Below are 16,827 nucleotides of genomic sequence, written 5' to 3' on the forward strand. Positions count from 1 at the left end.
AAACGTATCTCCCATTGTGGGATCTAGACCAGGCTATGTGACAGTCACTATAGTGGTTATGCAACTGTGGCACTGTGCCCACTCCCTGCACACCAGCTGATCCTGAGGCCGATATGATGCTTTAGTGGAAAAACCTGCTCTGAATGTCTTAGTCCTTGAACAGATTAGGAATGGGTACGGAGGTTGTAGGAAAGTACCATCTTCTTTGGCATGTTACCCTCAATTTTACCTGTATGTCACTATGTTTTTGCCTGCCTCACTGGGATCCTGCTGGTCAGGACCCCAGTACTCAAAATGTATGGCCTAATGTGTATGCCTGTGTAGTGCCTAACTGTGTCACTGAGGCTCTGCTAATCAGAACCTCAATGCTTACGCTCTCTCTGCTTTTAAATTTGTCACTGTATGCCAGTGACTTCATTTACCAATTTTAATTGGCATACTGGACCCCCCTTTTAAGTCCCTAGCATATGGTACCAGGTGTTAGAAATGGGGTCTTTGGTTGGCAGTCATGTTACCCCCTGTCCAAGCAAGGACCCTCGCTCTAGTCAGGGTAAGTCACACACAATCCAAATTATCCTGTGCCCACCCTCTGGTAGCTTGGCACTGAGCAGTCAGGCTTAACTTAGAAGGCAATGTGTAAAGTATTTGTGCAATAAATCATACAATAACACCATATAGCACAACAAAAATACACCACACAGTGTTTAGAAAAATAAATAATATTTAGCTGGGTATTTGCAGGTCAAAATGATCAAAGGTGCAATAAGTAAATGTAGAGATATCACTAAAAAGTGATATAAAGGGCCTGATTACAACTTTGGCGGAGGGGATCAATCCATCCCAAAAGTGACGGATATCCCTCCCACCGTAATACAAGTTCCATAGGATATAATGGACTCGTAATACGGCGGGTGGGATATCCGTCACATTTGGAACGGATTAACCTCCTCCGCCAAAGTTGTAATCAGGCCCAAAATGTCATAAGTCTTTTTAAAGCAAACAAAGTCCCTTTGAAGCACAAAGTACCTGTTTCACGTGAAAAATCTCCGCAAAGAGCCGCAGAGGAGGAGAAGCGTGGAATCAAAGGGGTGTGCGTCGATTTCTCAGGCCGCACACAGCAATGCGTTGTTTAGTTTCCACGCAGGGATGGCTGTGCGTCGATTTCCAGCGCTCGGTCGTGGATCCTCTTCGGGTTACAGGGTTTTCTGACGCCCCTGGGTCTGTGCCTGGAGTCCTGGGCTCGCAGAGTGAAGTCAAAAGCGCTGCGTCAATCCGGTGGGCGTTGCATCGAATTTTCTCCCGTATTGCAGATGCTGCGTCGATTTCCCTCTGGAAGTCGGGCTGTGTCATCACAGGTCAGCTGTGCATCAATCCGGTGGGCCGTGCGTCGAAGTTCCTGTCGCAATGCAGGTGCCACGTCCATCTTCTCCTTGCGAAGTCACGCTTCGTCGTTCCAGTTTGGCGTGCAGTGAATTTCTCACTGCGGGGCAGGATGTGGGTCGGTTTTAGCAAGCTGTGCATCGAATTTTCACCACACAAGGAGTCCAGTTGCAAGAGAGAAGTCTTTTTGGTCCTGAGACTTCAGGGAACAGGATGCAAGCTCTATCCAAGCCCTTGGAGAGCACTTCTTCAGCCAGAGAGCAGCAAGGCAACAGGGCAACAGCAAGGCAGAAAGCAGTCAGGTGAGTGCTTTGAGCACCCAGGTAGTTCTTCTTGGCAGGATGCAGGTTCTGGTTACAAGTTTCTTCTCCAGGAAGTATCTGAGTTGGAAGGGTCAGAGACCCTGTTTATATACCCAAATGTGCCTTTGAAGTAGGAGAGAGTTCAAAGAGTGGCTTAGAAGTGCACCAGTTCCCCTTTCAGTTCAATCCTGTCTGCCAGGATCCCAGTAGGGGGTGTGGCAGACCTTTGTGTGAGCAGGCCCTCCACCCTCCCATCCCAGGAAGACCCATTCAAAATGCAGATGTATGCAAGTGAGGCTGAGTATCCTGTGTTTGGGGTGTGTCTGAGTGAATGCACAAGGAGCTGTCAACTAAACCCAGCCAGTCGTGGATTGTAAGACACAGAAAGATTTAAGTGCGGAGAAATGCTCACTTTCTAAAAGTGGCATTTCTAAAATAGTAATATTAAATCCAACTTCACCAGTCAGCAGGATTATTATTTTATATCACCATTCTGGACATACTAAAGATGACCTTTCTACTCCTTTCAGATCAGCAGCTACCACTCAAACAATGTATGAGGGAAGCCCCAATGTTAGCCTATGAAGGGAGCAGGCCTCAAAGCAGTGTAAAAATGAGCTTAGGGGTTTTTCACTACCAGGACATGTAAACTACATAGGTACATGTCCTGCCATTTGCCTACATAGCACCCTGCCCTATGGGTTACCTAGGGCATACCTTAGGGGTGTCTTATATGTAGGAAATGGAAGATTTAGGCTTGGCAAGTACTTTTAAATGCAAAGTCGAATTGGCATTGAAACTGCACACACAGGCCTTGCAATGGCAGGCCTGAGACAAGGTTAAGGGGCTACTTAAGTGGGTGGCACAATTAGTGCTGCAGGCCCACTAGTAGCATTTAATCTACAGGCCCTGGGCACGTACAGTGCACACTACTAGGGACTTATAAGTAAATTAAATAGTCCAATTGGGTAAGATCCAATGTTACCATCTTTAAAGGGAGAGAGAGCATATGCACATTAGCACTGGTTAGCAGTGGTAAAGTGCACAGAGTCTAAAAAACAGCAAAAACAGTGTCCAAAAAGTGGAGGGAGGTAGGCAAAAAGTTAGGGGTGACAACCCTAAGGCTGTCAGGTCTAACATCAGGGCATTGGGGTTCCAGGAGATCCATATGGGCTGCAGCATTTATTTTGCCACCCATAGGGAGCTCAGACAAACCCTTACACAGGACTGCCATGGCAGACTGCGTGAAGTAACGCACACATGATTTCACAGCCATTTTCACTGCACTTAAGGAACTTATAAGTCACCTATATGTCTAACCTTCACTTGCTGAAGGTTAGTTGCAAAGTTCCTAAGTGTGATGGCACCCTTGCGCTAGCAAAGGTGCCCCCACATAGTTCAGGCAATGTCCCTGGACTTTGTGAGTGTGGGGACACCATTAAACGTGTGCACTACATATAGTTCGATACCTATATGTAGCTTCACAATGGTAACTCCGAATATGGCCATGTAACATGTCTAAGATCATGGAATTGTCCCCCCATTCCAAACTGGTATTGGGGAGCCAATTCCATGCATCGTGGGGGCTCCACAATGGACCCCAGTACTGCCAAACCAGCTCTCTGAGGCTTGCACTGCAGCCACAACTGCTGCCACCTCACAGACAGGGTTCTGCCCTCCTGGGGTCTGGGCAGCCCAGTTCCAGGAAGGCAGAACAAAGCATTTCCTCTGAGAGCAGGGTGTTACACCCTCTCCCTTTGGAAATAGGTGTTACAGCCTGGGGAGGGGTAACCTCCCTCAGCCTCTGGAAATGCTTTGAAGGGCACAGATGGTGCCATCCTTGCATAAACCAGTCTACACTGGTTCAGGGATCGCTTCTTCCCTGCTCTAGTGTGAAACTCGACAAAGGAAAGGGGAGTGACCACCCCCCTGTCCATCACCACCCCAGGGGTGGTGCCCAGAGCTCCTCCAGTGTGTCCCAGACTTCAGCCTCTTGATTTGCAAGGTGTGGGGCCAATCTGGAGGCTTCTGAGTGGCCAGTTCCAGCAGGTGATGTTAGAGACCTCTCCTGATAAGTCCTTAGCTGATAAGGTAGTCAATCCCCTCTAAGAGCTATTTAGGGTCTCTCCTGTGGGTTCTCTTCAGATTCTGCTTGCATGTTTCCTTCAGGAATCCTCTGCAACAACTTCAGACTCTTCTGACCTCGGGTCAACTGCAGCCTGCTCCACGAAATGCTGTGACTGCAACAAAGTGTCTACAAGAGACACTTTTCTTTAGCAACCTCAGCTCCAAGTCAGCCACTGCAACTATTCCCACGGTGTGCTCTCTCTGGGGACACCCTGTCTTCATCCTGCACCAGAAAGACTAAAGAAATCTCCTGTGGAGTGATGAAGTCACTCCCCTGCTCCAAGCAGGCACCTTCCAAGACGATGACCGGTACACTGGGACTCCTCTCACAGCGACAAGCCTGCTCCTAAGGACAGATTGGGTGGACATCATCGACATAGACTGTCCTGAGGTCAATTTGGAGGAAGTAAGACTATGCCTTCCCTGAGAGCGATGGTACCCTTGTGTACTGCGTCATCTTCACCTCCTGAGGGCTGTGTGCACTCTTTGCAAAATTCCTTCATGCACAGCCTGGCCCAGGTCCCCAGCACTCCATCGTGTGATGCTCAACTCACTGAGTTGTTCTCTGGCGGCATGGGACCTTCTTTTGTTGTGCTGCATCAACCGCATTTTGCACCTCCTTTGTTCCCGGATCCTGTGACTCCCGGGGATGCTGGCTGGCACCCTGAGGGCTCTCTAAAGTGCTGAGAGCCCCCCTCTTCCTCCTCACACACAGTTGAGGCCCCAAGGTCCCTCCTGGGTCCCTCCAGTGCCATTTTGACACAAAATGCACTTTTGTCATAGCTAAAGCATGTTGGCGACTTCCAACACGAAATCTCATCTGCAACAATCTTCACGCCGTGGGACATCTTTTGCATCATACAGGAACCTGCTGGCATCTTCCTAGGGTGCATTTCTGCAGTCTTTGACTAACCAGGGACTCTTCTTTTGCACCCTCTTCTGGGTTGGCAGGGACTCCTGTCCTTCCTGGAACTTCTTTTGGCTTATGGACTTGGGGCCAGATGTACGAAGCTTTTTGCATGGCGCAAACAAGCAAAATTCACTGTTTGCGCCATGCAAAAAGCACATTGCGATGCTCATTCCCATTTTGAAAGTCGGTAACCTGGTTACCGACTCACAAAATGGGAATGGGACTCGCAAATAGGAAAGGGTGTTCCCCTTCCTATTTGCGATTCGCATCGCGATGTAGAATTGCTTTGTGACTGCGAACGCGGTCGCAAAGCAATTCACAGTTAGCACCCATTTCAAATGGGTGCTAACCCATTCTCAAAAGGGAAGGGGTCCCCAGGGGACACCTTCCCCTTTGTGAATGGCCCTAAAAACATTTTTTCCTATGGACCACTGCCTGCTCTAAAAAAGCAGGCCCGTTTTCCTTTAAGGAAAACGGGCTGCAATACAAAAAAAAAAAAACTGCTTTATTGAAAAGCAGTCACAGACATGGTTGTCTGCTGTCTCCAGCAGGCCACCATCCCTGTGAGTGCTGCAAATCGGAAGGAGGTCGCAAATTGCGACCCACCTCATTAATATTAATGAGGTGGGTCTTTGCGACCCCCTTGCGATTCGCAGATGGTGTCAGGGACACCATCCTGCATCCGTGTTTGGGACTCGCAAATTGCGAGTCGCAAACTCAGACTTTTCTCCATCTGGCCCTATGTCCCCTTCCTTTGCAGGTCTTCGGGTCCAGGAATCCAGCAGTTGTTCTTTGCAGACTTGGTTGGCTGCTGCAAAATCCCAAAAACAAGGGGTAGTGTGTCCTAAGAAAACTTGCAGTACTTTACTCCTGCTTTTCTGGGCTCTGGGGTGGGGTAATTTACTTACCTTTACTGTATTCTTACTATCCCAGTGATTCTGCACACACTACACTTGTCTAGGGGGGAATTCGTGATTCGCATTCCACTTTATTAATATATGGTTTGTGTTGCCCCTAGACCTGTTTTCTCCCTTTCCATTCTATAGCATTTCCTATTGTTTCCATTGTTCTATGACTATTTACTTGTCTAAGTTTGGTGTCTAGTGTATATATTGTGTATAATACTTACCTCCAGAAGGAGTATTGTCTCTGAGATATTTTTGGTACTGTGTCACCCAAATAAATACTTTTCGTCTTTACTTGTGTATAAGTACTGTGTAACTATAAGTGGTATTGCATGAGCTTTGCATGTCTCCTAGTTCAACCTAAGCTGCTCCCCTATAGCTACCTCTATCAGCGTAAGCTGCTAGAACACTACTACATTTCGCTAATAAGCGATAACTGGACCTGGTATAAGGTGTAAGTACCCACGGTACCCACTAAAATCCAGGCCAGCCTCCTGCAGACGTAGATCATTAATCCAATCCATATGTGCATTTTGCATCATTGCCAATGTGTGCTTTGACGCATGACAGGTCCCTTACTCCCACAGCTCTGTTGTCACCTTTACATAGGTCATGTTTTTCCTGAACAGACATTGCACAAATGAGAGTCGCACAGTACAGACAGTATGTTGATTCCTGGGAGGCCATGATATGTGACTCAGTAGCTTATTCATATAGCAGAAACTGTACAATACGTGTTTTTGTATGTTGGATACCATCTCTGCAGGATAGACATATGCGGCCAAAGGACGTTTTTGTGGTACAGGAACATACCACAACCCACCTCATGAAGTGGCATGTCTGCATTTGTTAGTCCACATGCCCACACATGGACAAAGAAGACACTTTCTTTTGAAACCATGCATGTCAACGCCCATCAGAAGAAGGAGTAATAGAGAGCCATCTCCCGGATGGTACGGACCCTGGGGGTCCACAGCCAACAGAGCAGGACCTGAGATGCTGGGCCCCGAAGATCCCTGAGGTCTAGATGGGGATGTTCTCCCAACGTGGGAGGAGTGATGGTCAGATCATGACCCCCCTAGTGGCCCACACTCTGGCGGTGGCCTACCCAGACTATGATGGGCATTTGAGGATAGCACAACAGCCACAAGGGGGTAAGTACAGGGCATATTCCTGCCTGTCACATTGCCAAGTGAATATGTTAGGTTCTGATAGCTCCCCTGATGACTAGGGATGAGCCATGTGTAGCACATTGGATGAGTGATTGTTTGTGTAGACATGTTATATGTTGCATACTGATGTGCCTTGCCCATTGGCCCAGGGACCTAGGACACAACTGTGTAGAAACCACAAATAATTTGTTCTACAGGGAAAACATATGGCTACGAACATTGATCAATCAAGTGCAGTACTGTTTGTTGTTGTAGTGGGTGTAAATTCTCTGCAACAGACCACTACTCCTCAGTTTTACATGCCAAAAGAAAGGTAGTGATGGATCACTGTCCTCAGCCATGTGTCTGATGAAAGGAGCATATTGGCCTCTGTCACTCAGAGACTACTTGTCTTCAGCGTACAATGGGTGCTGGTGCCTCACTACTGTTTGTAATGTGAAGAGGGACATCATATGTGACAGTGCATACATTTTTTGGGGTGCAGAAATAGATCAATACTGGCCGTGGTAAGTGGGGAATGTCCATAGACATGAATTATGTTGTTCAGGTCTAATCATGGACATGTGATGACTCTATTTTTCTTTGTATTTTCAGCATCAGACCAGGAAAGTGAAGAAGACAGGGCACAGCTGAGTGGGGAAGCATCTGTCCACGTGACCTCAGGAGAAGACACACCGACACAGAGGGACTCAGTGTCTTGGAGGGTGAGGGGAGTGCCACGGGGAAAACTAAATCTATATCCTTATCATCATCAGCATCTTCCTCTAGTGGCCATACCCCATACCCTAGTGGAGGCAGACCCATTGGGTCATACCCCTGCACCATCCTTGTCTGCCACTCCCAGTTCTATTGCCACACTACCTGTAGCTCCCCACTCAGTTGGCCGTCCCCACTCATCCAAGAGGGTGGGCACCTCCTTTGTCACATGAACCTCTGTCACAGCACCTGTTACTCCTGCTGTCCTCAGTGAGAAGGCTATTGACCTCCTGATGAGTATCTCTGTGGGTCAGACAGCCATTATGAATGCCATCCAACTGCAGCAGACACATGCATTCCTGGAAGGCATTCATATTGCAAACTCTGGCCTACAGAGTTCTGGTCAGGCTCTGGCCTCTTCATTGATGGCAGCCAGTCTCCAGTCCCTTCTGTCACCCATCCCCCTATCCCAAGCACACAGACCAATCTGCGCACACCCACTTCAACACATAAGAGCAGCACACATAAACACAAACACCACAGGACACACTGACATGCAAGCACTCAGCAGACACCCACACACACATCAGCCACCACTTTCCTAGACACCCTCACCACCCCACTCTACCACAGACCATATCAAGCATACCAACAGGCACCACCACAAAAGTCAGTGACACACCCATCACCTCTGCCATACTTGTAGACACCACCCCAACAGATGAAGACATCCACCATATCCACACACACCACCCAAACAGGCACCCACACATCTACCACTACAAGCATACCAGTAGACACCACCCCAACAGACACACACACATCCACCACGCCGTCACCCAGCACCTCCATCTCCCAGCCCCCCAAGTCACACAAACACCCACACTCACACATGCAACACACACACCCTAAATATAAGCATAGCGTACACATGCACACACCAAAGACATACACACTGACACAGCAGACAACCATTCCCTTGACCTCCAAATCTCCATCCCATTTTGCTGACTGTCCCTGTGTTCCTAAGCAAGAATTTTAGCTTGAACTTGTCCTTTCCCCTGTTCCCTTCACCCACGTCCCAAACCAAAGAGGCACAGACGCACATCCCAACCCATCCCTTCCACCTCCAAGCCCTCCTCTGTCACACCGGGCCCCCTTGCAAGCACCTATACCCCTACCCTCAAGAAGAAGCCCTCCCTTCCAAAAAAGCAGTCCACCCCTCCCAACCTCCCCATCCCAATTATGCCACCCACCCCAGGATGAACCCTGAAGTATCTATCTGCCCACTTGATGCCCCTTTCAGTTGGGGTTCCCTGGCAGTAATAAGAGTCACGTGTTGGCACAATACTGTGCTATGAAAGGCTATCATATGGCCTGGCCAATGGCCTTGGACAATTTACAATTAGTTTGAAAACAAAACAAAAACAGCTGTCTTTTTTGTGTACACATTTGTTGTGCTATTCCTTTTCCACCTTTATGTTGTTCCTGATTAATTTGTGTAGTCTGCCTACTATTGTTTGTGTTTCAGCCTGCTTGCTGATCCATTTGCTGTTGTTTGCAATTTCTGACTTTGTGGGTTTTGCTGGTGTCACACAAGAAAAAGGTAGTTGTTGACTGAATGGATATTTGAGTGTAAATGAAATTGTGCTGTCATAGCATTGTGTTATGTTTCGTATGGTAAGTATTTCATCTTGTGTTGTCCAATGTGAGCAAGTATGGTGTTAGACTTGTCCCCCTGATGTGGATTGTAGATGTATCTGGTTTGTGACAGCTTGAGTTTTATTTGTGCAGACATGGAGGGTGTTCAACTGTGCTACCTTTGTTTGCATTTGACTGTGCATGTTTCCATTGAGGTGTTTTAACCTTGCAGCTACTTCATCTGTATGTATGTCCCATGCAGTTGAAGTTGTTTTTTTTTTATGTGCACTTCCACATTATGCAAATTGACATATCACTAGACTCTGCGATTATTTCTCCCTGAGCTACATGTTTCTTTCAAAAATAAATGTTCTTTTAGGGGTGTAGGCAAAGAGAAATGTGTCCCAGTGCAGCATCCTTCTTTGAGTGTTCCTGATGCCCCATCCCTATTGTGTAGGTGTTGTTTGCATAGTGAGCCTGAGATATTTGTCTTTCTGACTATTGTGCCTTCCATAGTCCTTCGATTGTGTTGCAAGGTGGGTGATGTGTGGGTTCCCTGGAGGGCTGGTTCATGGGAGAGGTGTTTGTGTTCCATGACACATCCATATATATGTGGGTTGAATGTGATGGTAGTCCATGGCATGTGTGAAATGTGAATGTGTCATTTGTATTTGTCGATCTGATGTTGCTGTGTTGTTGGTGTTGTGTGAAACAATGTTTTGTATACTTCAATGTCCCTGTGTATGAGATGAGTAGACATCTTTTTTTGTGCAGTGTTGCAGTGCAACGCGAGTGACCTGCCCAAAGGGGGTATTTTGTGACTGTGATTGTGTATTTCTTTGTGAATGATTCATAACCGGGGCAAAATGACGTGTACTTGATGCCCGTAGAGTGACCCCCATATCATGTGGATGAGGGCACAACGATCTGCTGTTGAACGTAATGACACAAGTAGATGTGTGTACGTACACTTGGTTGTGTTTCTGGTGGTGTGGATTTTATTAATCTTCGATGAGCAGCAGCAGTGGCAGGACCTGTGTGATGGGCTCCATGGTGGCATAGGATGTGTAAGGCTGTCTGCAGTTGAGTGTCTCCCTTTACACTTCCCATTTCTGCCTACTGAGATGTGGTGGTTAGACCTACATGGTCACATTGGCGGGGTGCAACCTCATAATGAGTATGGCGGAAATACTGTCTCTACCGGCCTGTTTGTGGTGTCTTGTGACCGCTGTGGTCTGCACTGCCTGGCAGTGTCAACGGAACTGCAGCGGTCTCTGCTCCATAGGCCAGCATGACTCATAATATGGTGGTCCGACCCCCAACTCGACAGCAGACCAGCTGCCACCAACGCCATGGTGGTCCACGGACTTCCAAACCCGTAATGAGGGCCATAGTCTACATAAGTAACTGTCAGTGAAGTGGCCCATTGTGTGCATCTGGGATGTAAGGCTTTTGTCTTAGATTTGCTAACCTTTGCAACAGCCTCTAAGGCTGGGATGGGAGTAGCGGCAATTATGTGTTTTAAGTCAGCAGTGTTTCCTTTATGGGAGCCATCTGAACCGCATTCAGTATTTTTTCAGCAGATGCAAAACTCATTTCTGCATTGGAATATAAATGCAATTTATATTCAATCTGCACTCTGTCACCCTTATTAAATGTGACATAAGTGAAACCAATGGCACCTGTTATATTACAGATGACCACATTTGCTTTTTTGACACTGCATGTAAGTGTTGTGCTGCAAGCATGTCAGTTTCTAATGATCTGAGAATTTGTATATGTTCTGGTGTCCAATGTGTACTAGAAAATTCTGGACAAATACAACTGTACAAAGGTTTTATGCAAGTGAACAATCTAGAATTCATGTTCTGCCAAAATTGAAGATTACTCACAAGGATCATAATTTTATTATAGTGTTTGGTGGTTATAATAGAGCACCCATCTCTAGGAAGTGTGGTGCCAGGCTCTTTTCCTGATTTAACAACTTGTATTCTAAACCAGGAAACTGTGAAAAGCAATATATATATAAAAAAAAATTAATTGAACTTGTAGCCATGTTGAACAAATCCCCAAATTATGTGTTCTACTCTGTATGGAAGTATCTTTAAGTCATTGTCCATGATATATATATATATATATATATATATATATATATATATATATATATATATACACATATATATATATATCTATATATCTATATATATAAATATACACACACATATATATATACACACACATATATATATATATATCATTAACACAGGACAATTCTTCATGATCAATATCATGCAATATTGATGTTACTTCGGCAGCAAACAATTCAGGACTGTTCCTATAACCCTGTTGGAGCAGAAAAAAATAGAGCTAAGAGCCGAGCACAGAAAAAGTGGTTAAAATCCTGCTTTCAAGCACTATGTTTTGGCAGAAAAATCTGTTGGAAACATAGAAGGTTGCGTTGTATTTTTATGGACATTATTTTTCATTAGAGCTGTACTGTGTGAATTGTGTATTGCAAATGAGCGTGTATGACTGTTTAGATATCTATAGATGCCTATAATCTAAGACTGTCCTATAGGATTGACCTGGCTTAGCTACTGGAAACAGAGAGTTATTCATGAGAGATATGCAAGGTTGTATTACTCCCTTGTACTCGAGCTGTGAGAGAATTTTTCTGGAGCTTTTGCTTCATGTTTGAATGGATATTGTGGTTGCCCTTGCAGGCTGGCAGGGGGTGTGACAAGATAAGGTGAATCAATACCCCATTCTTCGTGGTTGCGGTGTAATTACAGTGTTTGTGTATGAGCCCATTGGGTGGCATATGCATGTTTGACTTCTTCAGGAAGAAGGACTGAGAACAATGGTAGTTTTACATTGTCAGCTTGTGGGAGTATTATAATAAACTACAGTAGCCAATATCTTTCAGCCAAGAGAATAACATAGGTAAGTGTTGCATTTACCCAGAATATTGCTTTAGTTGTGCACATTATGTCACCTTCAATCTGTATGTTTAGTTTGTACAGTCTGTCTGGAAGGCTGACATTTTGGTCTGTGGTTTTGACTTCCGTGAAGTCATTAGTTGTTTTTTTATCCAGAAACTCTTGAAGATTCTGGTGAACTATTGTGACCTCTGCTACACTGCCTATTAGAGTCACTACCCACGTACTGTTCTGAAGTAGAGTTCTCAGTATTTGCAGCATATTTTGCTGAAGTTCGAGCAGTCTTCTTCTTCATGAAATGAGGTTTTTGTTGTGGAAGTTTCTCTTAATTTTTTATGATGATGTCAGATGAGCATTGTGAGTCCTTTTTGAGTTTCATATACTCTTGTTGTCTGCACTCTGACCAAATGGCTCTCTCAGAACGTTTGTCAGATGAGTCCTGAAAGGAACAAGAATGGTCTGTTTAGCTGTACTGGTACCTGTAGGGTTGTTTTAAAGTATCAATGTTACGTAGATTATAATATTTGTCAAGGGTCTCTGGTATAGACTCTATCTGTTGTTTTGTTTTTCCTCTATTTCTTTGTGTATCCCAGTATTTTTTAGAAGACTCCGATAGTTGCTTGGTATTGCCCTTTTCAGTACTACCTTTAGGCTGTGTCTTCTTTATTCTGACCCGCAAATTATCTCGACCTATAGAGGTGTAGGTGTTTGGAATCATTTTTGGTAGTTCACACTGTTTGGCCACTAACAAGAACACACAAGGCATTAGCAAATTACTAATGATGCTGCTTCCCCTTTAATATTTCCTAAAATAATTGAGGGTACTGTGGCAAAGTTGCCAATTAATTTCATCCCCAAGTCCAGGGCAGGGGCAGCCCCATATTCATTTTGAATTTCTTTCAGTAAATCAGGTAAAACTGCAAATGATGGTGTGCCATGAGTTATGGTTGCAGCAAAGACTGTACCTCATGTTGCACAGTTGTCTATAGAGGGTAGCATCACAATTGGCAAGTACATAGAGAGAATGATTTGGTTATCTTGGGGTCCCATATAGGAAAACACTACTTCAAATTGATTAGTGTTTTACACTGTTCAGAACAAAATTTACTCCCAGCTGGTGAATACTTTACCCATAATAGCATTGCTAGATACTGAATAATCCCAGGTGTAGCCAGTTGTGGTTGAACAACTTGAACAGCCCTTGCTGGGGAAGCTGCTTTGGGTGCATTAAGAAACTGAGTTAAACGTCTGTATAGTCTAACTAAATTATTATAAAAGAGGTGTAAATTGCCCATAGCTAACTGCTGCATGTTTGGACATTGTGCTCAGCCAGCTAAAACCGGTCAGGTGGTCCTGTCATTACTGAGGGTAACAATCTAACATTTTCCAAAATGTGTGGTACGGCAACTTGGAACCAAATTTGATGTCTGTGAAATGTTTATATTTCTAAGTCAGGATATGCTCTGTATTGGCCTGGAGCATTGACCTCAGTGTACATGTGGAAAGTGTTTGTGTTAGCATTGAGTGCAGGAAACGTTACCCATGAGTAAAATACTTCAGTTTTGTACACATTGTGAGCCTCAACCACAAAGCTAACACCCACACACTTATTAGTTAGCCCATGTAAAGTTAAATGTACTACAACAGCATACCCGCAGTTTGCAGAAATAATAATTGGATTTACCATTTTGGTGTATGGAATTCAGAGAGTGAAGTACTAAGGTGCGGTATCATTTTAAAGGTTCACACTAGAACAAACTACAGACAAATATAGGTGCCTTCTATAGTGCTGAGGAGGTTTTAGACCCTCACACTACAGATATCCCAGTTTTAAGGTGATTAGGGGACCGTGCGACCAGACAGGAAAGCTACTCAGGAGAACTGTTAAATAAGTACATGACCTATGAATGCTGGTGGCACCAGGTTATACTGTTCCTACTAAGCTAAAATGTGTAAAGTGTAAATAGAAAACAAAGCTAAAATGGAGACCCAACCAATGTCCAAAGGGGCCTCACTACAATTGTTACTGGTGAGTCTCACTATTGCCTGTTTTTCCAAATTAAGCATTTCTAAATTAAATTGTGCGCATTAGGTACGCAATCTGTTTCTGTGTTTTTATGATGAATTGCATGATAGAAGCTGGTGATTTCTTACTAACATATTCCCACACTTCATATCTGCTGCCTAGTGCATATCTTCTGTGAACTCAATGTACTGGAAAAATAAACATATGTCAATATCTCCAATACAACCTTAGGAGTTATTTGTTTCTTCATAAGCAAGCTTTTTTTAAAACGTGTTGACCTTTGACCGGAGTCAATTGTAGAAAGTTACCAAAAACAATGACATGTTGACATCCAAACAAAACATTATAGTCAGTTCTGAGAACCTCTTGCATCTTCAGGTGAATGAAAGCTGTCATAAGGTTTGATACCATGCTAACCTCATTAATAATGAGAACTTTCAATTTCTTGAGAACTCTGGACACTTCATGACAAGCATCACCAGATAACAGTAGTCATTTGAGTTTGTTGTCATGTTTCATGGGCAACGTATGTAGTAAGGCTCTGAAAGGATAGTCCACTAGAAGCAGCCACAACACATGATAGGTTACAACATGTTTTTCTGTGAATAAATTCATGTAGGCCATATATATAGGAAAATGACGGAGCGTGATGCTGCGCCAACATTTTCAGAGCTGTGCTCCATCATTTTCACAATGCAGGGATGCGCCATATTTATTTGAATACAGAGCACCCATGTGTTGTCCCCTGGGCTGGCACTAAATTTAGCTGCCAACGCAGGCATCCTTGCACCATCGTGAAAGGATGTCTACCATGAGGGGTGTGATTGTTTATGGGCTGGAAGGTGTCACTTCCTGCACATAAACAATCATTAATGGTGATTTGGTACTTCTGTGTGTGCTGCAGAATTTGGGAGCAATCACGCCACGTACAGCAGGAGATTGGGCATCTGCCTTCTCTCCAGAGGAGCTGGAGAAGCTTGTGACTGATGTCCTGCCCCTGTATGGATATCTCTATGGCTCACCAGAGGAATAGGTAAGTCCCTCAAGTACACAATTTTCTCAGTACTTCACCATCCTTTTCCTCCTCACAGGCTAGAATGTGCCTGTATGTGCCAGTTAGACTTCTAGTGTGCCTATTGTTGCAGTCTGCGTGGCATCAATGGGATGGGTAATGTACAGGTATTGCTGGCCAGTATCATATGTTAAGTTTAGTCACATTGAATTTTGTCATTTTTGGGGGGTCCTAGATCCTCCTTGTGTTGTATGCACATAACTAGGTAATGAGCCATTACTGCCATATACTAACATCTCTTTCCTCATGATTGTTGTAAATTTCAGACAACATGTATGTGCATGACAGAATACGTCTTGAATGTGGCTTGTATGAGTCAATTGAGAATCATGTCAGCAATGTGTATAATGCCACAGATCTTTCAAACCACATTTGACCCTGCTAAACTATTGTGTGGAAGGCATATTATGACTCACTCTGCCCTTCACGTTGCCATACACAGCACATGCCAAATTACTGTTGGCAATTCACAATGAGAGAGTATATGGGAGAGAGGAGAAAGGTAAATGGAGAACACAACCGTACTCAGCTCCCAAAATCACTATAAAATCACTATAAGGATTACGGGGTTCTTTTTAATGTAACGAGGGATGGATCAATGGTGTATCAATTGTAACACCAGATCCCTTGTGAGCCTCAATTAGAGGTGAGGTATCAGTTAAATACGGTGCTGAGGAGGGTCTGGAGGTCGCGGTGGGGAACACAAGCAGAGGGGAATTTCCTTTACGGACTAGGTGGTCTCACACACTATATAGTGTCATGCTTCATCATATGACCACCTAGCCCCACCCAGGTAGGACAGTGCCACCTGGGCGGACTCAACCTCACTGTTAAAGGAACAGGAGGGAGTACGTAAATTAATTCTGGTTCTTGAAATAGAGGGATCCAGCTAAACTAGGGAATAAAAACACCTAAACAGATACCTGTATAAATATTTAATAAAAGGTTCTGTTTGATGTGGTTAAAAAGTGAAGATTGGGACACCTCTGTGAGAGCAAGGACTCACAGGGTCACCTATCTAGGAGGAAGGAGCCGACATGTTTCTGCCCTCAGAAATTTGATGCATGTCTGACAAGAAGGGGACACTCCCTCTCCAGGACATCAGAGGCTAGTAGCCTCTAGGGTCAGGGCCCCCCTCCCAGGTAGTTCCCTGGCAAGGTAGGCCCCCCTACATATTATGATAATTTTTTTCGTACTTATTCATACACTGAGCATGAGTAGCAGGGATCCTTCGCCCTGATGAATGCCCCAAGACTTTCCAGAGCTCATTTCAATGCATTGTAGGAATGAATATATGGTTCAATGTCTGTCATAAGAGATCTTTTCAGGCTCTGTCGTCCACACTGACGGCAGCCATTCACCCCTCACCTTCCATCTCCCCTCCACATCCCTCTTCCCAATTCAAATCCCCCATTCCCCTGCCTACCACAAGCACACAGACTGATCCACATGCAACCAACTCAACACACAAGAGCAGCCCACATAAACACAAGCACCACAAAACACACTAGCACGCAACACTCACCATACACACACACACACACGTCCACGTTATTTCACAGCCATTTTACACTGCACTTAAGTAACTTAGAAGTCACCTATATGTCTAAGCCTCAGTTAGTGAAGATTAGGTGCAAAGTTACTTAGTGTGTGGGCA

The sequence above is a fragment of the Pleurodeles waltl genome, chromosome 5, assembly GCF_031143425.1.
Source record: "Pleurodeles waltl isolate 20211129_DDA chromosome 5, aPleWal1.hap1.20221129, whole genome shotgun sequence".
Taxonomy (NCBI): domain Eukaryota; kingdom Metazoa; phylum Chordata; class Amphibia; order Caudata; family Salamandridae; genus Pleurodeles; species Pleurodeles waltl.